General features: G+C 34.8%; 1 protein-coding gene across 1 annotated transcript in view; it reads left to right on the top strand.

Moving 5' to 3' along the window:
• The window catches only part of LOC139978336 (uncharacterized), a 49,902-nt gene that overhangs the window by 9,327 nt on the left and 13,826 nt on the right, over nt 1-26,749 (top strand). The gene's annotated exons all lie outside the window — the stretch shown is intronic.

Below are 26,749 nucleotides of genomic sequence, written 5' to 3'. Positions count from 1 at the left end.
GTATATATCGTATGATCAATGTGAGTTCATCTGTGTTATACATATATGTAGATATCAATACATCTGTTTAATTGATATTTCATTGACACCTCCATCAGTTCACGGAAAAAAATATATATAACTTCTCTGCATAACAGATTCGAGACGATTGGTAAGATCGTCAACAAAGGAAGGCGTTCTATTAGGGTTGTACAGCGCTATTGAATACTTCGTAGATTTTAGCGCTTTATATAAGTTTATTTATTATTATTAATATTTATTATTAAGGAGTCGGAATATTAAACCTATAGTTTTGGGAATTAGCCGTACATAATAAATCATTTAAGAACATGGAAATAATTTAAACCCTCAATTCTGTTAAATCATCAAGTGATCCTGACAGGATGCTCTAATGAAAATCTCAAAAGCGACTTTGTGTTTCATCGATGTTTGGAAGATTCACGTTAGCATGATTTCTGTTAATGATGTAAGGCATGGATTGTTTTATTCTCACTTCTTCGATCATGTAGGTGAGATATTTTGCCCATACGCCAGGCATTTATCATCACCTGGTAATCTTTGGCGAGACACTCAGAGATAATAATAATAATAATAAACGCCGGAAGCTCCACTTTCTGTCGTTTTCCTGAAAATTATCCGTGAGCTTACGAATCTTACACAGGTTTTGTCCTCAAGCTTATCACTGTGTGACGATTAATCCCTATAGTATAGGTGACGTTGGGGGAGGGGAGGGGAAGGGGAAGGGGAGGGGAGAGAGTGGGTGGAATATCGGCCGCCATTTTGTTTGCAAAAAGGCAGGACCCGGGTTTGTTCCAGCGTCTCTTGCAAAGGTATTTGTATGAATAATAGAATGACATTGATTATGCCTCGGCGCGATTAAAGTAAACACTTCACTGACACTGATTAAAGCTAAATGAGAAAACTAGATCATAAAGTCATGTATCATCAACTGTCTACGGGAAATTAGTGAAATTTTGGTTTAATTAATTCTACATGAAAAGAGAGAAGTCTATTTGTTTGATTGGAATGAAGTGTACACATATAAGATGTCGGATCTTTTGAGTTCTGTGCGCAACATCGACAATATCATAAATAATATCAGGAACTTTTCTGTTTCTGTTTCTTTGTTCTTTTCTTTGTTCTTTTCTCAGTTCTTTTCTTTGTTCTTTTCTTTGTTCTTTTCTTTGTTCTTTTCTTTGTTCTTTTCTTCCTTTTATTACATAATACACATGTTTCATAGACGTGCTGACGTCACTCACTTAAAATATGTACCATTCTCTCTAATTTTAACAGTACAGTAGTCATTGCCCTTCTTTGTTTTTTATCATCATCATCATCATCATTTTTTATTTATTTTTTTATTTTGTACCTATTTGTGTTTGTCTGGATAATATCGCGTTGTAAAGAGTTTTTTTTTTATATTTACGTCAGAATTTGTCTGCATTGTTTTCGTGCTACATTACTTTACTGTAATGGAAAACAAGGTTTTAAATTTCTTCTCTTTGGGATTGAGATTCGGAATTATGATCATCAAAGGACGAAATTTTATCCTCTTGGCAAAAGGTGGTATACTGTGTGGCAGTCGATAGCACAGATTTATAAAATTACCGATTAACGAGTGGATTCCCTCGAGCGTAATAATATTCTCGACTATACAAGTTTTAGATTTTCGATTGACCACCAAATAAAAAAGACTCGTTTTTTCTTTCCGTTTTCTGCTTTTCGTTGAGATGGATTTAGATGGAGGGAAGTAGTACATGAAATTTGTACGGATTCAGAATCTGGGGTGGCTCTCTTTATTTTATAGTGTGTATGAAAATTACCAAGGTTATATCGAAATCAGTTGAACTAATTAGAGTGTGGCTGTCGCGTTACGCTTATTTCACGAATGCACAAAGTTATAGAAAAAGAAATATATAAATGTAAAGAAAATAAGGCAAAGTATAATAATATCGTGTTTCGAATTAAATCCTCTTATAGCTGAAAATGTGTGGGAAGAAATGGAAATAAGTTTATAAGAAAAAAAAATCACCTTCAACCTTTAGAAATATCAAGGAGAAAGACAGGGCGAGAGGAAGATTTTTAAAAAAGAGGGAGAAACAGTAAAAAATCATCATATTTTATAAGCTTTGCACTAAACGTTAACCCAAGAGTTGATAATCATCTTCATAAAAGTAAAGGGAAGGTGTACCCCAACAATTGTTATTTGGGGAATCTGGGAATCTGAAGTCTACATTAATAATAAATAATAAACAAAATAGAAAAATTACTTCCTTTCTTTTGTGAACATTGTGATGTTACTTGTATCAGCTAATTGCTACAATCTACGGTATGAATATGCATGTATTACGTCTTCTTCTTCTTAACAAAATACTCTTTCTGCTACATATTTATCTTTGTAAAAGTTACACAGCATTACTCTGTATTGCATTGAACTACTACTAGCTATAGTCTGTGCAAACTGTATACTATGGACATTAACCGGTTGTTACTATACCCATGTAGCACCATGCTGTATCTATACAGGTGCTCCAGGCATTTATATTAGTAGGGTTCTTTCCCGGGTGGTGGTGGGGGCGGGGGGTTTAAAGATTACCATTCTATTTGTGCTTAACTTAAAGCCCTTATTCAGATGTTAGAGTAATTTGGCAATACGGGTTTCAAAAAATGCTTTTTTATGACAAGAATGATACAAACAATGTAAACAGCAGCAACAACAAAAACAAGAACCTTGAAAAATGGCTGTTTTCTGTTTTCAGACACGGGAAGCTGCTTACATGTTCTTTTTTTTTTTATCAAAAACGAATTTTACTGGTTTTAAATGTTTCAATTAATAAACAGCATATAGTTATGTTATACATTGCTCTGTCATACATATGTGACTAATGTTCTTGTTAGTGTTGTGCGATTGGTAATGCAATTGTCATGTACCATCTATAACAAAGGACTAAATGAAATGATTGTGCACTAACATAGCGCAAGGTGGAAATACAATGTAGCGTCAAAACATATAGCATTAAGTCATATAATATGAAGAAATGGCGAGTTGTCAAAATGAACGTAGTTTTAGGAAGGAATTTATTTTTCAATAGGATGCAATTACGTTACATAGTTAATAGAATATAACGTTATGCACTATAGCAGGTATATATATATATATATATATATATATATATATATATATGTATATATATATATATATATATATATTATTGAAAACGTAATATATATATATATATATATATATATTAAAATCACTCATGCATGCTTCATTTTGTATTTCTTTATTTTTTGGACCGAAATTAAAGTATTTGATGTAAATTGAGGGTAGATTTTCAAATTTCAGTTTAGAGGCCATGTTTTGTAATATCTTCTGTAATGTACACACACAAAGAAATAGAAAAGTGCGTGCTTGGATAATTCCAATGATTCGATTACGGTATGACTGTACTTCTCCCAAGAGCAGGTGAAATTCAGGGACACTATTTGCACGTCTATCTAAAACTGCATTTATTCGACATCTACCGCGTCCCTCAAAGGGAGTTCATTATCAAATTATATTCTTATATAAGTAAATGTATAATGGCAAAATGACTGGATCAAATTAGACACTGGTAAGGAGAAAAGGAATTTATGGCTAGTACCGGGTTCGAACCGGTGACCTATGGATTACAAGCCCAGCGCACTGCCGACTGAGCTACCGTACAGCCCTTATTTGACCTATATATATATATCCACTTCTTTGCTGGGCGCTGGTCAGAAGCCACAGTACCTCGTATTGCCCGACATTCGTTTAAATATCGTAGGGACCGTACTAAACTACGGTGGAGGCAAGGGGGGGGGGACAGGTATCTCCTTCTACAAGCTTTCAACTCTCTATGTTGGAAAGTTAGAAAAATTAATAAGGAAGTAGACATGCCTTAAGTATCTAACGTTACAAGAATTCAAGGTGCCTCAAAGTTTATTATTTCAACCACAATTGATCCGAGACAGTCTCGAATATAAAATCAAATCTGTCAAAAGCGGAGGCTCAATACAGAATAAAGACATTTGGTTTGTTTTGATTGGATGCTCGAAAATGTTGGTAAATCGGAAATGTCCTGCAATAATATTTACAGGAAGGCAGATTATATAGACAAGATGGAATTAAAATTGTCAAGGTATTCTTAACTATGATATTCATTTATACATAACGTGGAGGCCCTTATCTCCTACGTGATTATTATCAATGTACTCCTTATCATTTCAGCACATGAAGGTGTCAAAGTGGTTCCCTTGACGACATGTTTTTGCTTGTTTGCGTTGCTTTGGCGGTGGGGGAGGGGGAGTAAGGAGGGGTTGTTACGCACGATAAGGGGAGGAAAGGGTGTTCGGCACCATCATAAAATTTGCATATTAATTAGCACTTTTTCAAAGTTTTGTTTGGAATATTGGCATACATGTATGCAATATTTGCAGTACGGGAGTAGATGAAGTTGAAGCCCACCTCCATGCGCAAGTTGGCCGTCAGTGAATACAGTTTATCTCACCTATAACTATAGTTACTCTTATGAATAAATCTTGCAGTAGATCAAATTGTCAATCCCACACCACCAACTCCTTCAAACTTAAAAGTTAGTCATATGAAGACTATTTACCGTAGTTTTGTTGGCCCGATGTTGTCCAATTTTGTTTATTTTCATAATAATAATAATAATGATAATAACGCATGAAGGAAAGAAGAAATTTACTTTAAGCAATGTAAAGAGTTTCGTTAATTTTCCAAAGAACACTTGACTATTGTCAAGTTATTAACATGCAAAGACATTATAGACATATATTGAACAAAAAAGCATTAAAAATTGTTTAAGGGAAGATCTATATTAACTTGTTGAAACAGTTGAAACACGACGTTGTAATAGTAGTAGAAGAAGGAGTAGTCGTAATAGCAGTAGTATACTAGTAGTATAGTAGGAGTAGTATAGTAGTATTAGTAGTCGTAGTAGTATTAGTAGTATAAGTAGTAGTAGTAGTATAGTAGTAGTAGTAGTAATAGCAGTAGTATACTAGTAGTATAGTAGGAGTAGTATAGTAGTAGTAGTAGTAGTAGTAGTAATAGCAGTAGTATACTAGTAGTATAGTAGTAGTAGTAGTATTAGTAATCGTAGTAGTAGTAGTAATAGTAATAGTAGTAGTAGTAGTAGTATAGTAGTAGTAGTATAGTAGTAGTAGTATAGTAGTAGTAGTATTGTAGTAGTAGTAGTAGTATAGTAGTAGTAGTATAGTAGTAGTAGTAGTATAGTAGTAGTAGTAGTATAGTAGTAGTAGTAGTATAGTAGTAGTTGTAGTAGTAGTAGTAGTACAGTAGTAGTAGTAGTAGTAGTATAGTAGTAGTAGTAATAGTAGTAGTAGTAGTAGTAGAAGTAGTAGTAGTAGTAGTAGTAGTAGTAGTAGTAGTAGAAGTAGTAGTAGTAGTAGTAGTAGTAGTATAGTAGTAGTAGTAGTATAGTAGTAGAAGTAGTATAGTAGTAGTAGTATATAGTATAGTAGTAGTATAGTAGTAGTTGTAGTAGAAGTAATAGTAGTAGTAGTCGTAGTAGTAGTAATAGTAGTATAGTAGTAGTAGTAGTAGTAGTAGTAGTATAGTAGTATAGTAGTAGTAGTAGTAGTAGTAGTAGTAGTAGTAGTAGTAGTAGTAGTAGTAGTAGTAGTAGTAGTAGTAGTAGTAGTAGTAGTAGTAGTAGTAGTAGTAGTAGTATAGTTGTAGTATAGTAGTAGTATAGTATAATATGTATTATAGCGGGCACTATTTTTGTACCCATATATTAAGTTACAGAAGCAATGTCTATTATTTATTACTAAATGGACCAAATCTCATTTATCGATTTAAAACCGATTAAAATTGTGTTGAGTCTCGTAACCGTATCAAATAACATTGTTCCATATGCGAACGGTGTAAAGTATTGGTTTAGTTGTCATGGTATAGAGTCGACTGATAATACACACGAAATGCTATCTACTTTGTTGTAAATAACAAGTTTGATACGGAAATTCTCCCTGCGTTAAGTTCTGTTATAAGTACTGGTATACAACTTGTGTGGTGTTGTTAGCCAGTTATATATCCTGTTCGAGCTCTATGGGCAGCTCCTTCGGGACAGGGATATTGATTCGAAAGGCTGTAGTTTTTTTTAATCAACGGACGACACTGCTACAAGAAGTTGAAACATGAACATTTGAACACAAAGCTGGGGTCAAATAAGATAGCAAAAAATATATTAACTACAAAGCACCTATGTCTCTTCCCATGATTACGTCACCTCCACCACCACCCCCACCTCCACTAGGAAGGACCAGTAGGCACTTAAATACTTAGGAAGTACGTCATCTTAAAACAGTGTCATCTGAATTGAGTCCCCATTTCGAACTTACAATCTATCCTAGTTCAAAGAGGAGAGAGGAGGGAGGAGGATGGCTGTATAAACACCATGTGCTGTGTACTTTATGATATCATTCGTTAACTTGTTTTACTTTGAAGTTGAAATATCTTTATGTTGTGAATGATGATAGGACCATTTCTACAAATTAGTGACGAGGATCAGGAGATGGGTTGTATTTAATCCAACAGTAAGACGTACTACAATTAGTGTCTGTTAAACAAATAACAAGAGGGACCTTTCAAGTATTGTTATTCTCCCAGACTATACACTAGGACACGGCACTAGGAATGAACAGAGAAATAGTTGCCTTATGTTCTGTTTACTCACTATATGCTGCTTCAAGAGTCATTTCCGCTCATGAACGCCAGAGTGACGAAATAGGATAGAAGGCATGAGGTATCTGACTAGGGATCACCAGAGGCAGAGGGAGAGGGCTAGAGTATACAGCCCGGGCCCCCGCAAGAAAAAAGAATAATGTATTATCATGTTCATTTTGTAACTTGCACCACCGTACTATTCCATTCAAATCGACTGAAACGATAGCATATTTACTCCGCACGGCGCACCGACCATTCCGATCGCAACCCCTACCCCCCCCGCCCCTGCCCAGCGCCTCCCCCTTCACATTACCAGGGGAAAGTAACTTTATCGACGATAACCGTTCCTTGGATACTTGCACCACCGTCTTATTCTATTCAAATCGACTGAAACGTTAGCATCTTTACTCCGCACAGCGCACCGACCGTTAAGACCCAACCCTCCCAACCCTCTTCCCCTTCACATTACCAGGGAAATGACTTTATGGACGGATCTAGAAGCCCACATTCCATACGACACACAAGTGATTGTAATTGTCCTTACAAGTGATAAGGTTCATACACATTTTCTTTTTACTAAGGTCAACGAGACCTATTCAAATTTTTACACAGTTTATAGAAATGATCAATTATTTAGCATTTTAATAATGTTCAAGGAATTTTGAAGTTACTTTATCGATTCATATCTGATATATTATGATAGCAAAGGGTTATTTGTTTGTTTAATTTGACAAACAAACTATAGATTTTACTTACCCCAAGAGCCTTGGATGGTTTGAAACCTTGCTATATTCGATAAATTGATATATATGTAACAACACAATTATAAATAGTGTAATGAACTACTTTGAATTATAAGATGAATATCAAATACCTTCTGTCTATTATTTAAGTTGTTATTATGTAACAACATAATTTTGAAGAGCGTCAAGTCCCAAGACTAATATTAAGAAAACGATTGATATCAACTTTACTTTATATAGAATAGATAGGTAGGGTAGGGGGGGGGGGGAGTGGGGCATGGTCGAAGGGGGAAGGGGAAGGAGGAAGGGGAAGGGGAAGGGGAAGGCGTTCCAAGTTTCAATACATGTTTGTGAATTCACAGCAAACAGTTCAAATTAAACAAGTGAAGAAAACACCCCGATGGTTCTTAAAAGACTTGGCTGAATATATATAAAAACAGTTAATTATAGTAACCACCTTCTGGTTCAGACTTGGCTGAGTATATAGAGTAAAACAGTTAAAACAGTTAATTATAGTAACCACCCTCTCTCCAACATTTGTAAAATCATATAAAGAATTTTAAATTACATACTATTATTAGCTGCAAATGGGTCACAAAAACAACTAAAATATAGGTTAAATATTTAAATAAATAAACGTAGCAAGAGAAGGGTGTGGGATAAATAAAAGGAAAAGAGATTACAGGTGGGTGACGATGACTAATGAAAGTGATACATAGACTAATTATTATATTAGTTATTCATGACTGCATGTAAACAAGAAAATAATGATGGCAATGATATATATATAATTAATAAATATAATTCCGTTAAGTCTTCCCTTTCTTTGTTGTTTTCAATATGCCAGATGCCAAGTATGAATAATACCAGCTTACCAGCCAGGAATAGCCGCTATGCAATTATTTACATGACTCAATGCCCTATACATATAAGCTACAGAATGAACTTATTTGATATTAGAGTTGTGGTTATTACATATGGGATAAGATATGCTTTGACTAAGTACTGAACTAATCTCTGATCGATTGAATATAGAATTTTCCAATGTTGCATAAATACATCACGGAATTATAGAAAGTCAGACTAGATTTTACAGATAATTAGAAAAACAAACCACATCAATAAGTACAAAAAGAAACATTAATGACCTATTATTGACACCACTAATTTATCTTTAACTGTGAATTTGACTCCCACCCCCCCCCATAAATGGGGGTTGGGCTTGTAACCGATGGTTCTAAGACACCCTCTTACATTCTTCATATCATGCGTCATTCGGCAGTGAGTATAGGGTTTGTGAATCTATTCCATTAAAAAGCATTCGTTTTCCCGAAGTTTTTGTCATAATCGTTATCAATCACACACAAATGTCAAATCCATTTTTTTTCCAACTTCCCTTTTCCTATTTCACACTGCCTTCTTCTCTAATAAGCCTGGAGTAAACTGTTGTGGGATTTTCGTCTTTCCTGCATTCATTCATATGGTAAGCATAACTACGCCTGCCAGCTTAATAAACTTGAAAATCACATTTTTAAGGGATTTTAAGGCATAGAAGAGTATTGAAAAATATATCAACGCATGAAATTTCTACATCATAACATGACATCCAATAACTATACGTATAATTTGTCATCCTACGTTGGATCGCTCTACCATAGTATAATCTCGTGGAACTAATCAGAGCCCGTTTATTCATTTTCATGCTTGGCGTATTTAATGCCCTGTTATGAGTAAAAAAAAACCTGGTTGGCTATTGACTTTCCCCAGTTTTTTTCTATTTAGGTTTTGCGGTTAGGCAGTACCATTTTTATCTCTGTTTTTCTTTCATTACAATTTTGCCGAAAGATTACTACTACTACGGTACTACCACAGCTGAACTGAACTTATCAAACATTCCAAGGTAACCATCAGTTGTCAACGTTTTATCTCAGATTTATTAAAAAGATAAAAAAAAACTTTATATCGTTATTAGAATGTCACTGAGTGAAAATTCAGCCACGTGAAAGGCAATCTGGAAGAGGCATATAACATATAAACATTTAAAAATGACGGATTCATGACTGGGAAGTAAGACCCTGGGAATCGAGTATCGGTGGATAACGAAGTTACAGCGGAAATAGCGGTGTATATCAGAAATTATAGGTGACATGTAAGGAAAAAAAAAAAAAAAAAAAAATATATATATACATATATATATATATATATGTATATACATATATATATATATACATATATATATATATATATATACATATATATACATATATATATATATATATATATGTTTGTCACATATGTTTGTATTATTATGCTACATGCAGAGGCAAACAAAAAATATAAGAAATATTATGCTCATGGTGGCACATTAGGAGAAATGTAGATATTGTTGTATAAATGAACAAACTGACAATAAACGAGTTGAGAACTCCAAAAAAAAAAGTATGTTCTCAACAGACTCAATCAGTTATCAACATAAAGTTTGGTTTATGAAATGTTCGATCGGTTCACAATAAAGCAATTATAATAAATGATGTCATTTTCGGTTGCTACTCTTGATTTGGCATATTTTATCGAGACTTGGTTGAAGGCCGATGGGACATATTGGAAGCACAATTTCTGATATTGTTCCGCTTGATAATAATATATTTAATTGCCCTCGACTCGCTGATACGTATGGTAGTGTCAGTTGCGGTCATATACAAATCTTATTTGCCTGTTATCAGATCCCATGATACACCATTTGAAGCTTTAACGTTTGGAATATTTGAAAATACTTTACTGTAACCTTTGGGATATTTCAATGTACTTTACTAACCAAACCCGGAAACATTCATGTCATTTGTATCTATCGGCCTATAATGGATCAGTCCAAAGGTTTCTGGAAGAACTCGATACTTGATTGTCTCTGTGTTGTACATGCATTGAAAATATTCTTTCATTTGAATAAGCATTTGGACAGAAATACGAGATCATTTTTTGAAATATTGGATTCTTTTGGCTTGGCTCAACATGTCACTGAACCCACCATCCATCAGGCATGGAATATATTGGACCCAATTGTTTTCAGTTCGGGGCGACAGAAATGCCCATTTACAAAATGTTGTTTTAACACCTATATATGCCTGTCTCAGACCACTGCCTTATCACTTCATCACTATGTAATGTGCATACATCTCAATCTGATGTGTCTGCATGAAAGTTGTCCCGTTTAGGAAAATTAAAGATGTCGACCTCGATCGATTCTACAAAGATTTGAATGATATAAATTCCCTGCTGTGAATGATGAGACCTTTGATTCCTCTAAAACTGACAGTGCATTTGCTACATGTCCTTAATAATCATGCTCATCTTAAAAATAAGAAACAGTTCGTCTGTTAGAAAGGGCAGTGGTTTAATGGGTGGGGGTGGGGGTTGGGGGGGGTATCGCTGCCGCTAGACATACACGTATAGGAGAGCGGAGTGGCACATATCGTACTCGGTCAAAATCGGTTACAGACAAAGAAGCATATTATATTATAATACAATCCATCATGTCCAGCACCTCATAAAAAGGAAACCAAACGCATCTCCTATACACGAACAAATTTGAATCATCTTTACAGTCAGCAGCTGAATTATTCAAAACTTTTGAAAATAACATGCCAACAAAATTTGAAAGTTCCTTACTTCCTAATCATATTTTCGGATTATTTGTTAACAAAAATCATCGATATTAGAAAGAAAAAATCTGGATTTATTTGACCAGCCATCTGCTACAACCTCTGTATGCCACACGAGAACTATAACATGACTGTGTTTCAGTTCATTTGCACCTACATTCGTAGAAGAAGTTGAATCAGTTCTAAAAGTTTGTAAACTCAAATTAGATCCTCTACAATCAGTTCTTCTTGAAAGGTGTTTGCCCACGCTACTGCCGTTATATGATCATATATTTAAAAAATTGCATTTTCCCATGTAGTATGAAACAGGCAGTTATCAGACCATTGCTTAAAAAGAATAATCTTGACCTAAAATGCATTAAGCAATTACAGGCCAGTTTCAAATCTTAGTTTTGTTTCTAAACTATTTGAGAAAGTCATTTCAAGTCGTATACATGATCATTTATTTGAGACAAATGCTTAATATTCCTCGTATCAATCCGCCTAAATGTCTGGAAACAGTGTGAAAACTGCCATGGTGGATATTTCCAATAAGCTGCAGTAATGTCACTTGACACGCGTAAAGCTGTGATATCTATTACTATATTAGACCTGAGTGCGGATTTTGGTACGATAGATCATAGCATACTATTAACACGTTTAAAAAATTTCAATGTGTTTTTTTTTAATACGGCCTTAGGTTTAGTAAAGTCTTATCTCGTTGATGGGCACAATAGAGTTCAAACTCAATCCCATCAATCTTCTGATCATCTTCTTAGAATTGGTGTGCCTTAGGGAAGTGTCATAGGCCCATTATTACTCACTGAGTGATGTTCTACTTAGTTAATCAAATCTTTCTTTCCATATGTATATATGCTGATGATATGCAAATTTGGACTGATGTTAATTAAGATGACCCAACTGACATCCAAACTAAGATCGGCTTAATTCAAGACACATTTATTGAAATACAGAATTGGATGGTACTAAACAAACTCAAACTTAACGCTGACAAAACTGAATTCTTGTTGTTAGTATCAAAACCACGACAAACACAGGTGCCCAACATAAGATTAAAACCTTTGCGGGACGATTGTTAATCCAAGCACTCATGCACGAAATTTGGGCATCCTTCTTTGATACAAATTTAACCATTAAGAAACATATCTCAAATATCGTTCAATCATGTTGTGTATACCTCAGAAATATAAGATATATATAAGGCACTGTCTGTCTCGTGAACTAAGTGAACGTTTATTTTATGCTTTGGGGACATCTCGTCTCGACTTCTGTAACACCATTTTAATTGGTCTTCCAAAATACCTACACAAATCGTCTGCAAAAAGTTCAAAATTGTGCTGCTAAACTGTTGTTTGAGCAATCACAATGCACCTACGTTACCCTCTTTCTTAGATCGTTGCACTGGTTACCAAATTTAAGCAAGAATACAATGAAAAATTATTTTCTCACCAAAATATCTCTGTGAAATTATATAAGTAATTCAAAACGCCATACCCGTCAATCTAATCTTGTAACTTAACTTGATCCTCAAACTGTTGGTCTTACTTTTTGTATCTCTGGTCCAAAGTCATGCAATTCCCTTTCCAATTATCTAAAATGCATATACCCGATAAATCACTGTTCATGGCTAAGCTGAAAACATACCTCTTCACGAGGTACCTTTGCTGGTTTTGTTTGGGTTTGTTTTGTTTTTGATGTTATTTTTACGGCTCTTTTGACAACTTTTGCTTATAATTAGGACCTTAAAAGTGTTTGCTATTATTATTCTATCGATATATCTATCTATATGTATTGTATATGTATATCTATATGTATGTGTATACGTATATGTATATCTATATCTATATGTACATCTATATCTATATGTATATCTATAACTATATCTTTATCTACAATATATATATATATATATGATTTCGAGTTTGTTAGCATCATGTTTGATCTTTAGAGTATGGCAAATATGACACCAAAACAGTACTAGTATTGGTTGATACAGGTGACAAACGCGTACAGTGGAATTACGATCTTCCTTACCGGTTTAGAACCTCTGGACATACAATCAGCATCCATAGCCTATAGTGGTTAGGTTGTCCGCATATAAAGCGGGAGGCACGGATGCGAATCCCGGTGGAGGCTGGAAGTTTTATCACTGTTCTTGACTTTCCAACTCATTACGATTTCGGTAATTAAGAACTCGGCTCTGACATTTTGTTTCATCGTGCACATATCCAGCTGTAGCAATGTTCTACACCGTACAGTCTGCCGCATATGTATACATATGACGAATACTCTTCTCGTGGAAGTAATTGGAGCTGAGTTAAAATTACTGGATTACTATGAAATATTTTTAGCTGTTTAATCCTCTACTTAATATTGTCTCTGAGACTATTGCTCAATTCCATATTACCACTAAAATACGTGTAGGTCAAGGTTCCATTTGTCTATGTGTGTCCTTTGTTATGCCGTAGTGTATATATATATATATATATATATATATTCTCATGCTTGATTGGTTGCTTTGCTAGCAGCAGTGCACTGATATAAGATTGGGATGAATTGCAATATCTCCCCGAGTATAGAATGACTTTTTACATGAAACAGTCATGAAACAAAGTAGAAAAGAATGAGTACATCATGTTCAAATTCCTATCGTTAATTGAAGATGATTGCTCAATATTAATAAATCTATCAAAGTTTTCATAAACTTACATAAACAGCAGAAATCAGAGGAGAAAGTCCAAATCCATTTGTTGGACAGGCCGGCCTAGCCAAGATGAGGTCCGTCACCCGTCATGGTGTAGACGACTGTCTCCTCCCTCCCCCCGTCCTCAATTTGGGCCACCACCATGTGTAGCGCAAAGCTCTTCACAAGTTATAGGATACAAATATTCGGCGACACTCTTTAAATCGTTGGTTCTCCTCCATACCCCCTCCTCATTTCCTCCCCCGGTGCAAATGTTGTAAGACATTTATTGGAAACATCTTGATTCAGACAAGATGATTACTTTTTCCTTAATTTTATTAACCCAGATCAACCTACGTCTTTTGCGATACAAACTCTTAGGGAAACGACGTTACTTCGTGCGACTAGAACATGAAAAATTACCATCAACGTTTATTGCTTAATCTTCGAAGCTTAAAGGGCACACGAAGTTTTACCTGCAGTTATAGTAGCTGTTTTTCATATTCTACATGATGTTAATTTTTAAATATTTAGCCCCCACAGTAACTCTGTTTGTGCAACAACTCTCACGACAGATGAGGAAAAGTGTAAAATAGAATATGAAATAATTTATTTCCTCTCATATTGCTGGCGGGGCTTATGTGTGAAAAACATGTTGTCACTTATTCTAAATTTGACCAACCGTGAATATAAAAGGAAAAGTTGTGATCGTGAATATCGTTAAAAATGCAGAGCTTTGTAATTGAAACCAGTGAGGTTTCATGCATGACTTAATCGAAATAGGGTATATGAGCCAATGTTATCCTAATTGTAAGACCTAACATATATATATATATATATATATATATATATATATATATATATATATATATATATATATCTATATATCTGTATGGGAAATGTCCCATGAAATTAATTATTGGTAATTATTTAGATCGATGTGTCATTAAATATATTTAAAAGAATAGCCCAGAGAACATGAAAACTAAAAAATAACACTTCACCACATAAACACATATCTCATTAACAGGTTGAGAGAAAATGACATTTGTGACTAATCACAATTCCCAAAAAAAATTCCAAACGGTAACGAACATGGCTATGACGTCACGGCTTCGCCTGTGTCCATATATCCAACCAAGGTTGACATTGTCCTGATATACGCTTAAGGTGGGTTTACAAACTGAAGGATTTTTTATTACGCTTACTGTTCATGAGTGTTACAGAAGCTATATGTACATTAGAACTGGAAAGAAATCTAATCATTGGTTAACTGGCATGGTTGCCGCATCCAGCTCCTTTAATCATATTCAACCTTTCATTCTTTGTTTTAAAACGATAGATTTACCCAAAACAAGAGATCATTATTTACATTACTTATCATGCTAAACTGTGTTCACTATAGTTGTTTGTATGTTTGTTCTATTGGTGTATATACTCGGATACTGTGGGAAGATATATACTACATACTTGTGAATATGTTAAATAATGCATGGCGTTACATACCTAAGCTGTTACATATTACTGGAAGTGTTGCATAAACATAGTGATAAAGTTGTTGGCTGAAATATTCATCTACCACTGACAATACACATAATGACAGCAGTAGCATTGTTTATATTTACGGAAGATAAATTAGAAAGGAAAATGGTCAACTCGTGAGTTCACTGCACGGGTTGCACAAATGATCAATCTGTCACATTCTCTCTCTTCCTATTCAAAGAGATAAATTTAACGATAGATTTATCAATAGAAAACTACTCCAATACTTGCAATTCTGAATTGAAATTAAAAGAGTTATGTTGACTATATTGATAAAATGCGTGATATTGTAAACGATATTTTGTCTAACAAAAATCACAGTCAGTTGAATTTAGAAGAAATGAGAAGTAACAATACACACGTTCTTCTCACGACGTGAATTTACCGGCACGCATGCCCACAACGCCTGTATAAGCAATATGAGACGGATCAAATGATTCAATACTCTTAGGATTAAACTATATACCTCATTCCCTTAAGAGCTAGCTGTTGTACAAATCAACTAAACTGGGAATGAGAAAGATTCGGGTTTTAAATTCAGAGAATTTGATAAGTGTTAATATAATTGTTACTGTTTTTGTTTTAATTTCATCCCTGTTTAATTATATCCATTTCCTGGATGAGACTGAGTGGTTTTGAAACAAGTATCTGAGAGAGAAAAAAAATTAGAGCTGAAAGTGACATCACGTGACTTTAATTGCAGAGTGGGATTTGTGGCATCTCAAAGAAGGTCACTGGGAGGTCACTAAGGTGACTTATGATATTTTTCAAGACTCTAACAGTCAAACCCTTCCAGCTATTTTCTTCGAATCCCTAATAAAAGCATTAACGCGCGTGGACTTTTCCTTCGTCGGGATAATGGTCACCTTAAGCAGTAATGATGAAGCCATTGGTGGTGTTTCCAATCGATATCAGTGCGCATTAACTAAACAGAGTCACTTGCCAAAGTTTACAGTTCATTAGAAAGTACCGCTAGTGGGGCTAGTCTATAATTTAATATTATCCCTTGAAAAGATGGATTGTAGGTCATTAATTCATAGCCTTTAGGAATTATCGACAGCATCACATGGTTTAAAGTGGTCAACGACCTTAAAAAGTTAAAGCGCTTCTATTATAAGCACTCAGACGAATTGATTGTTCATGGTAACATGACTCCACAATTATACTTAAAGTCAACGATTGAGTGACTTCAAAATTAATACACATTTTGGCATAGTTGGCCAACTATATATTCACTGACACGACTTTCAAACTAGCCAAAGTTGGATCGACATTTGACAGAATATTGATTCAATGTGAAATATAACCTCTGAAACGTCGACAGTTCCCGACATACGTTTTCGGTTTTCATTTTAGGTAAAATAAAAAAGCATCTCATAAGAGGCGTTTTTTTCCATCTACCGACAGAATCTCAAGTGGCAAGTTCAAAGCCGCAACCCACTTGTTCCATTACAAACTTCCGTGCTACCTATATACGCATGTATCGACTCAAGTGATAAGAACAAACAACAATTAGTTTCATTTGCATTGATACTGAAAATTATCGATTTTAATGGCAGTATATGTTCGACATATATTGTACAATGTTGTTGGTGCATTCATCTGTACAAGCCTGCTGGGACTTTGGCGTAAGCAATTCATCAACATACCAGCTAATGAGTCCCATGTTACTATAACAGAGGAAATAAAATATGCTGTATGGATCGATACGTCACACGAGCCTTTAGATATATATATATATATATATATATATATATTCAATACTGAATCGATTTGAAAGTAGTCGCTCCACTCATCTAATGTTGCCTATTGTAACTTTGAAATGACACCATATTCAATATACGTCTTCTACATTTGATCACACATCCTCATTTTTCACGTGGATCTATGCAAATAGTCTATGGATCTAAATTATTTAAAAAAAAAAATTCAAGCCATATATGTACATATATGTACATATATGTACATATATATATATATATATATATATATGTACATATATGTACATATATGTACATATATGGCTTGAATTTTTTTTTTAAATAATTTAGATCCATAGACTATTTGCATAGATCCACGTGAAAAAAGAGGATGTGTGATCAAATGTAGAAGACGTATATTGAATATGGTGTCATTTCAAAGTTACAATAGGCAACATTAGATGAGTGGAGCGACTACTTTCAAATCGATTCAGTCTGATTTCAGACCGAGACCTCATTTGGTTGGTTCGAGTACAGTCGCTTAATAGAAGCATGGGGGTAAAACCTCCATGATAGAAGGGAGTTGTTCCCTTAGTCGAGAGCAATCGATTGATCCATTTTGGCGCGTGGGTCGAGACATCGCTGCCAAAAAATGGAGCCAATTTCCAATTTTTGAGTGTAATAAAAGAAGAAATATATATATATATATATATATATTTATATTTATATATATATATATATATATATATTTATATATATATATGTATATAAATATATATATATATATGTATAAAAATATATATATAAAAATATATGTATGTATATATATAAATATATATATAAACATATATATATATACATATATATATATACATATATATATATATATATATATTTATATACATATACATATATATATATAAACATATACATTAATATTAAGGGTCGTTAAAGAGCGCTGACATATACAGCCTATATACCTCTAGTCGATTATCTTGAATCTGTAAAATGTTTCGTTTGTCCTTAGATATTAAGAGCAGTTTTTCTTTTCCCTCTTTTAATCTTTCTAACTTTAGAGAATATACATGTATATGATAAAGTCTGGTGAAAGCAGCAAGATATATGACCTTTTATGGATGAAACATACATTTTTCTCTTCACAATGTGATTGAAAGCAACCGAGTGATAAATAAAACACATGCACTCACATGAAAAAAAAACATGTTTATATAGAGATCACAATCATCTTATACGATTATCATAATGCATTTTCGAAGGATGAGTGCTTTTAAAAGAAGTCCTAGCAGATCAAAGATGTATCCACATTTTCGTGTCGATGTTATAAATGGGTTTAACTTTAAGCTACATTAGACAGGGGAAGAGACACACTCAACTTTACTGCGTAAAAATATATCCTACATCAAGTCTGCTAGACATTTTATCGAGAAATCCTGCTTAATGTTTATACTTTTTACTTGTGTATGTGCGGGGGTAGGGGGGGGGTCTTGGTTTGTACTTTTAGCAATTCAAATAAACAAAACTGTTGCAATTTATCATTTCGTAAGTTAAATAGAAGCGCTAGTTTGAGTAACTGGTTAAATTCTTCATGTACAATACATGTTTTCAAAAGTTGTTAACTACAAACAGTACTTTTGATGTAACTTTGTTATATCTATATTCGGTAGAGGCGAAGTACATGCCTGTCGTTTTGACGCATAGAGTGATCAAGGGTTATAATAAGTGGGCAATTCATCATTTCGTAAGTTCAAGAGACCTTTTCTATGTAGACCCGCAAGCTTGATATAACTGGTCTGACTCTTCATGTACTAAACATGTTTTAAATAGTTAATAAATAGAAACACATATATACTTGATGTGATATCGTTATATCTATATTCGCTATATATATGCGAAGTGCATGTCTGTCGTTTGGCGTATGCAGTGAGTATTATATTGTGTAGATAGTCTCTTATAACCAGAAATCAAGTTGCCATGGACGCCAGTCTTGTCGACTTTACTCTGTAAAAACCAGCAAAATGAGTCAAGGACGTGAATATCGGAGGCAAGTAATGAACTTTTATTGTCAATTTGATTAATTCGTCCGTCGTGAATTTCCTCACATTTGAAGACAATTCACAAATGATACCAAGTATACAGTAAAATAGAGCCCAAGGATAAATCGATGATTTGAAGATAACCAACCTTGATCAGGCATAAACTTGTGACTCATATATGCTTATAGCTTATTTTATTATAGTTTATATTGATTGTCCGCCCACTTGGGGTAAGTGTGGGGAGGTAAGTGGGGTAAGTGTGGGGAGACTGTCCGCACACTTGGGGGTGTGGGGGAGGTAGGTGGGGTCAGTGAGGGGAGATTGTCCGCGTAGCCAATAATAGGGATAACTTGAATTTTTTGATACAAAGCAAATTTTTAGCACTAATGAGGTGTCAGTCAGGGCTGTAAAATATATACGATTGCTGCCGAAAGACTTTCTGCAGAATCCACCGTGGTATTTTTCTCGAAATCCATGATGGTTGACGGCAAAGTATAATGCGTTTCAATAGCATCAGCCATGTTGCATCAGATGCCATTTACGGTTTTCCAAATTCATTCACCAATTAAGAGTTTATCTGACATAAGTATATAAAAACTATCAGGGATGAAAAGGAAGAAAGAAATCACGATAGAGTTTTTCCCCAAGCAATGAGAGAGAAGAGGGGGGAGGGGGGGGGTGAGGGGAGGGAGGGAGGGAAAGAGTGAGCGCTGATTCTATAGATTACAATATAGCTCAATGGTGTCATTGAAGGTCTGTCCTGTACTAAGGATGTCAGGAAAGGTCGGTTCCGTTTTCGTTTGGTTATGAGTAATACATTCAAACATTTAATTGAAAAAGTGTAACTGTGCTTCGACTCAGTCCGCTGTATTGATTGCCTAGATGTTATCAATCAGCATCGTCGGACATAATGTTATCGAATCCAGTATTCCTTCTCGTTTGCTGGTTTATTTTAAGTGGTGTGTTTGTTTACACATGTGTAATCCAAAAAACACAAGTTGTTTTAGACATTTCATTAGCCAAATTTGTTTTATTTTTCATCTTCTAATTATACCGCGATATATCGAGAAATCGATTTTATAATTGTATTGTTGATAATAGTCTCAATCTTTGGAGCCTACATACATACGTGTTGTGACGTCATTCCTTCTCTTCAGTATGTTCGGGTAGAGATTTGTTTCCCTGTCCTGAAGTTACTGCATCTCTGGCTTCTTTTATTAGACCAACTAAAATTACAACATTTTATGCGTATACGTTAAAGCGTGTAAACTGTAAACATTAACATACCTGTTACAAAGGTTCTGTGTTTTCCGCGATGTAGAAATATTTACATAAACTATGTAACTCCTTATAAAGCTTTCTAATTTACCCATCTCCTAACTTGTAAAAGTATCATTACTTCTGGGTAGCGGATGCTGACGTCATTATATTAATTACTTTTCTGTTTAAGTATAGTTTAATTAGAATTTTTTGAATTGAAATAAAGTGTTATCAAACTCCCTATCGATGGAACTTTTCAGAGAAATTTAGTTTTGTGACCGTTCAGGAAATTTAATATGGCATATCTGTTTGTGTATATACGAGGTCGCTTCACGATATGTTTTCAATGATGTTGATCTAATGTGGGATACTGTTACCGTAATATTACACATGTGGAGTGAACACTTGACCTTCGTCAAGGGCTGCATACCACGTGTGTCACTGCCTTGAGAGCGATCACTATATGTAGGCCTATACTGACTCATCTCCAACAAGAAACCTATTGTAGGTATTATTTTACTGTGAGGCTAGTATACACATAACCTTGATCTTTTACATCTTAAATGGATCCACATCAGAGCGACACGCATGTATCTCACTGCGTCGTACGAATTCACGCCGGTGATATCCAAGGCAAAACACCGCTGGGAAAGCAATGCCGCTCTATAGTGTAAGTGTATACGTACATGTATAGGGCAGCATGCATATTATTAAACGGTACACGCAATATACGCGTACGGAGTTAAGCGGTTGTCAGTGTTTTTAATTGCTTGTATACGTTATATAAATACTGATATCTCTACTAATTCAGTGTACAAAGTTCAATAATACTGCACACTACTCGAGATGAGCTTGTAAAATAAATCGAATTTGTCATTTAAAAGAAGTGATTGGTTTGGTAGACGAAAGAATAATGATAAATGATAGGCTGAATCAGGTGTTACTAACGTATATGAGAGGGATCAAGGCGCTGGAATATTGAAAGTCAACAAGTTTCCGTGTTAGGTTCCGAGTCAGACAGCGGAAGATCATTAGTTAATAAGCATTTAGACGTGGATATGTTAAGGGTAGCTTACTGAAGCAAAGACACTGAATTTAAGAGTATCAGTAATTTATAAACAAAGGAATACCATCAATCGAGCTTTTTTTCTTCTTTTTGAAAGTAAATCAAGATAAATCTACATATTTGTTAGTCAGTAAATATATATATATATATATATATATATATATATATATATATATATATACCGTATATATATATATAGACATTATATATATATATATATATATATATATATATAGACATACCGTATAAATATATATAGACATATATATACAGACGTATATATAAATATATAGACATATATATATATATATATATATATATATATAGACATACCGTATATATAGACATACCGTATTTCCTATGAAACACGGAAAGTTATTTTTTTCTGATTAAAACTCAGTCCTTTTTTTCTCTTCTTAGCGGCATCCATTTTATTTTTGATTAATTCGCTGGTTGTCTCTAGACTGCTACGGGAGGGTCTTCCTGTAGGAGTAAATTGACATTTATACATAGGTCTCGTCTTCGTGATATATCTAAACTAATTTCTTAAACTGGTAAAATGCTTCGAAGCTATGAAGGAAACGTATCAAAATTTAACATACTGTTTTTTTTTTCTTCTTTTATTTTTTAAGGAAACTCTGTTAATTCCAATTTGGTTTCTTTTTTTTTAAACACCCACACTTCACACATCATTTAAATAGCTTAAGGGAATCAGATCGTGTGCTAAATTTCTCTAAGTTAACGTCAGAGAGTTGATCGAAAATCGTTTCCACCCCTCAGGCAGATGAGGAAAGAATCTACCCAGGCAAACATTTGCGTAATTGGAAAGTGGGAACCAAACACTAGCACAGGATATAGAACTTAAAAGTTTATACAGATGTACATGGACCTGAAAGTGTGTGTGTGTATTTTTTTCTTTTTTTTTTGATTAAAGATAAATTCTATCGCAGAATACATTGTCCTATTTACATCGGTAGTTTTTCAGTCTGATCGGATAAGTCTAGCCCTAAAAGAAAAGTAAGCAAACCTACGATGAGCGTGAACCGTAAACAACTGGGTACTTATTACTCTGGTGATTTTAGTGACAGACAACAGTGAGATGCAAATTAAGTTTGCAGAAGGGGCAGGTTTGAAGCCACATCAGTTAGAGCGGTACCTCGCTAAAAAAAGAAGAAAAGAGCTTAATACGGAAGATTTGTCTAGATTTTAGATTTATTGCTTACGTCCACCGTCGTGTCTCAAATCAAGATCTCTTTAGTAACGAAATCCGCTATGGGGGGCATTAAAGAAGGTATAAATACTATGGGTATCATGGGCCTCTACTCTTATCATTATCAGTATCAGACTATAGTTTACTTTCAATAGTTACACGTATTATAACCAACCACTATTCGCTTAGAAGAGCATCTTCCGTAAAATGTGGCTATGTAAATTAGGTACAGTTATATATATTTTAAAGAAAACAAAGGATAGTGTATCGAAAGATAAGCCTTAAACATTCCAAACACGGCGGTACATACATTTAAAGACAAACGCCGTATCTATATACAAAGAGAGATCTCCACAGCAATGGCAGCTTAGTGTGAATAGACACCCAGAAAACAATCTTTCTAAACTTACATTTTGTTAACAGCTCGTGTAAACCTTTAAAGTCGTTATTTATTTTCAGAATGTCTTTGACAGTATCTATCGTCGATCAACTTTTATGTAGCGCAATGTTGTTTAATGATTTTCCCCCAATTTGACTTTTTTTTCTTAGCCATTGGCGCAGATATTCTCCTAAGAAATGAAAAGAGGGTAAAATGGGGCAATAATAAGGTATGTGTAGACTGAGTAAAACAAGAAAAACCTTCCCTTCGAGCTACAAATTAAGGGTTTAGCTGAAGTGAAAATACTCGTATATTCACTGCAGGATTCGAGTGGAGGAAGCGATTCTATCAACTATACTGATAAATACTGGCATGGAAATGTTTGGTTGTCTTAAGTATTTCTACTTTGGATCGTACTTCAATTATTAAATATGAAGTTGATTATTCATGTCACCAGATGTGCAGTTATTTATTAGTAACCCAGCCATCATGTTACAATATTTAAAGAAACTTTGGTAGTCGTTCATTGGGTCCAAAGGTCATGGAAAGTTAATGCATCAAATTATCGATTTAGCATGACCGGTCTTCAAGTGTGGGCGGGGGAGGGGTGGGGCATGGAGAGGGGAGAGGGTGTATCCGTAATATACCGTAGATTTCAATATTGTTATCACTTTGTATGAAATGGCGCCAATGATTCAGCTTCATCCGCATACAGAAACCTATTTATATCACTCCCTCATGCAGATTTTTAATTGAAAGAAAAAATGAGCGTTCAAATTTCATAACTAAATCATGAAAGATGATATCATTTATGATGACGTCAATGCATATCAGATGAAACCTAATGTGGGTGGAACTTGCAGTGACATGCTTCGATAAAGAAATAGTGCGAAGAAAAAAAAACAGTGCAAAAAACCAACAAACAAAGCCTAGCTATTTTAAGCATCATTGCTGATGAAACACTAAACAGATGAGATTAGAAGGAAAGATAAGGGTATGTATGCTGCGAACAATAAACTTCAGTTTACTACACTGGCTGTATCAAGAGCAAAAGTTAACGCACCCTACTAAAAAACCCGCCGGCGTGCGTGGTGTAAATCGCCAAGCACCACCCCATCCCCTCCCCTCCCCTCCCCTCCATTGTACTTCGAAGGTAAAACGTTTAGTCGGGGATCTGTTAATACAGCAGGGGAAATGTAAGACCACCCTTCCCCCTCCCCATGACGTTCCCATTAATCCATACAGGGTCATGTATACATACCAGTCGGAGGTAGTTTAATATATGACCACAATTGAATTCTGAGATAGGAGTTCCTATATACGTCATTGAACTTCTAGAACCACAGTAGTATATGTAAAAAAAAAAATTCTTTTATTTTACACCGATCTATTTCTTCGTGAATAAAGCACCGACAATAAAAAGAATAACGACAAATACTGCAATTTGAAATGATGCAACAGCAGCAAGGTTCACAGATATCTCACCTAGTATGTAATAAGAAATGCAACACTACTTACTTTATTACCAAAAGACAGGCAAAAAACATCAACATCAACAAAAATAACATCAAAGGCAAGACCTGAAAAGTAACTACTATTGCGGTACATAAACAAAACTACTAAACGAAATAACGGAGTCAACTCCATACTAATTAGAATACCATACGTGTAAACCCGTTCGGACTCTAGAACGGGTCCGTCGCGGAAAAATTTCCGGTACAAAATAGTGGGGGGTTGGGGAGGGGGGGGGGTGAGCAACGGTTGGTACTATTTTCTTAAAAGAGGATCAACATTTGCTCTCTGGTGGGGAAGTATTGTTGGTTATCTTATTTTCGTCATTATCGTACGTATAAGAGCCAAAATCTTAATTAATAGAGTGGGAACTAGTAAAGGCGAGAATGCAACGGAAGTAACGGAGGAAGGGGGCGAGGTGTGGCGGGGATGGGGGGGGGGCAGGTGGCAAAAAGGCCAGGCTAAAGAATGACATGGAGTGCGTTCGTTGCTTTTATATACTGCAGTTGATTCATGCCCCGTCCCTTATACACATTGTATTTCTAACGCTATCACGTTTGTCCTTTAATTGTGGATCTCTTTATCTTCCGGAAAGTAAAACGCTTTACTTTTCAAAACGTACACACCTCTTACACGACATAATTATACACACATAATAACAATAATAATTATAACACTCATATAGCAGAAAGAGATCGACAGAGAGAGCAGCATTGATTCTGTTGTGTAAGAATTTACTCCCTGTCACCTTTAGAAAGTACACGACGTATATAGTCGAGGTCAAATGAGAACCTTGACTTTTTCTATCTACCTTGAGAACTGCCAGTTGCTATAGTTCACATCGGATATTGAGAGCCAGCCTAACCATTGACTATTCTATCCAACTTTAAGCATGCTCAGTGCAACAGATGTTATCTGATTCTATATTTCTGCCTGTTTTGTATAAGTATAAGATCGTTTCATATTACTACGTCAAAGCAGAATGTCTCTCTTTGCAATACACTGATACCATTGTAACATATTTTGTATCGCTTGTTGAGGTTATGTACAACCAGGAAGTTGGATAACAACTCCCTGGTACAACTATACAGCGGTATCTGTTAGCGATTACTGCGTGCAGATGTGGGTATATATAGCTATATTTCATATTCATATTTCTGGTATCGTAGTAGACATGTGTTAATTTTTGCAATTTTAAAATAACTCAGAACATATATATATATATATATATATATATATATATATATATATATATATATATATATATATATATATATATACATACCACATGATAATGTGATAAATAACATTGCGATTAATCAGTTTCACAAAAAAGTGAATAAATAAGGTATACAGTTTTAACATAAATAACGCATACTAGTTTGTAAGATTATGTTACTCCAGCTTGCGGCTGACTAAAGCTATCAAACTGCATGTTGTATACAGTTGTACATTGAAACAAGCCCTGTAATATTCCAACATATTTTGTGTCCCTCAATGTAACTCTAGATCTATTTGGTGACAAGCATTTGGCAACCTGTTCTCAACTATATATAGTTATATAGTTATACGCCGCTCAGCTCAATCCATAAAATGTTGTGTCCCACAAACTTATTGTAAAATGGTTTTCTTCTTTCTTTCCTCTTATTTTGAACCTGTGCGGGGGTTGGGGGGTTGGGAGGTTGGGGGTTGGGGGGTGGGGGGTTGGGTGGTTGGGGGGTTGGGGGGTTGGGGGGTTGGTGGGGTGGGGGCTTGCCCTCCCAGTATTTAAAAAAACATAAACAGTTCATTTATCACAAGTGGTCCTCCTTTGTTATTAAAGTATCCATTTTCCATTTGTATTGTAAAACGGAACGGTTAATTGTGATACCGTTGCTAAATTCTCATAAATTCAACAAACTACAGCTTTAAGATATAGATATTTATAGATACTTGTTTGCATACTTAGAGGTTCCAGAATAAAGTCCCTTTTGGCATCACAGTGTCTCTTATACTTCTCTTCAAAGGGATACTTCTGGAGGCAGTGAGCTATACCTATATAAGCAACCAAATATATGCATCGACATGTCCTTACACTTTGCCTGTGGTTAGATCTCGTAAATGTTCACCTTGACAAACCTGATCAATGATGTGTGTTGAAATGCTTCATGTTCTGCCTACTGAGACGAGAACAACTTGGCCGGCAGGTTTAGAATATCTGGAAGCATC

Source organism: Apostichopus japonicus, chromosome 13, assembly GCF_037975245.1.
Source record: "Apostichopus japonicus isolate 1M-3 chromosome 13, ASM3797524v1, whole genome shotgun sequence".
Classification (NCBI taxonomy): Eukaryota; Metazoa; Echinodermata; class Holothuroidea; order Aspidochirotida; family Stichopodidae; genus Apostichopus; species Apostichopus japonicus.
Note: the sequence above shows the minus strand (reverse complement) of the source record. Positions and strands in the feature narration are given on the sequence as shown.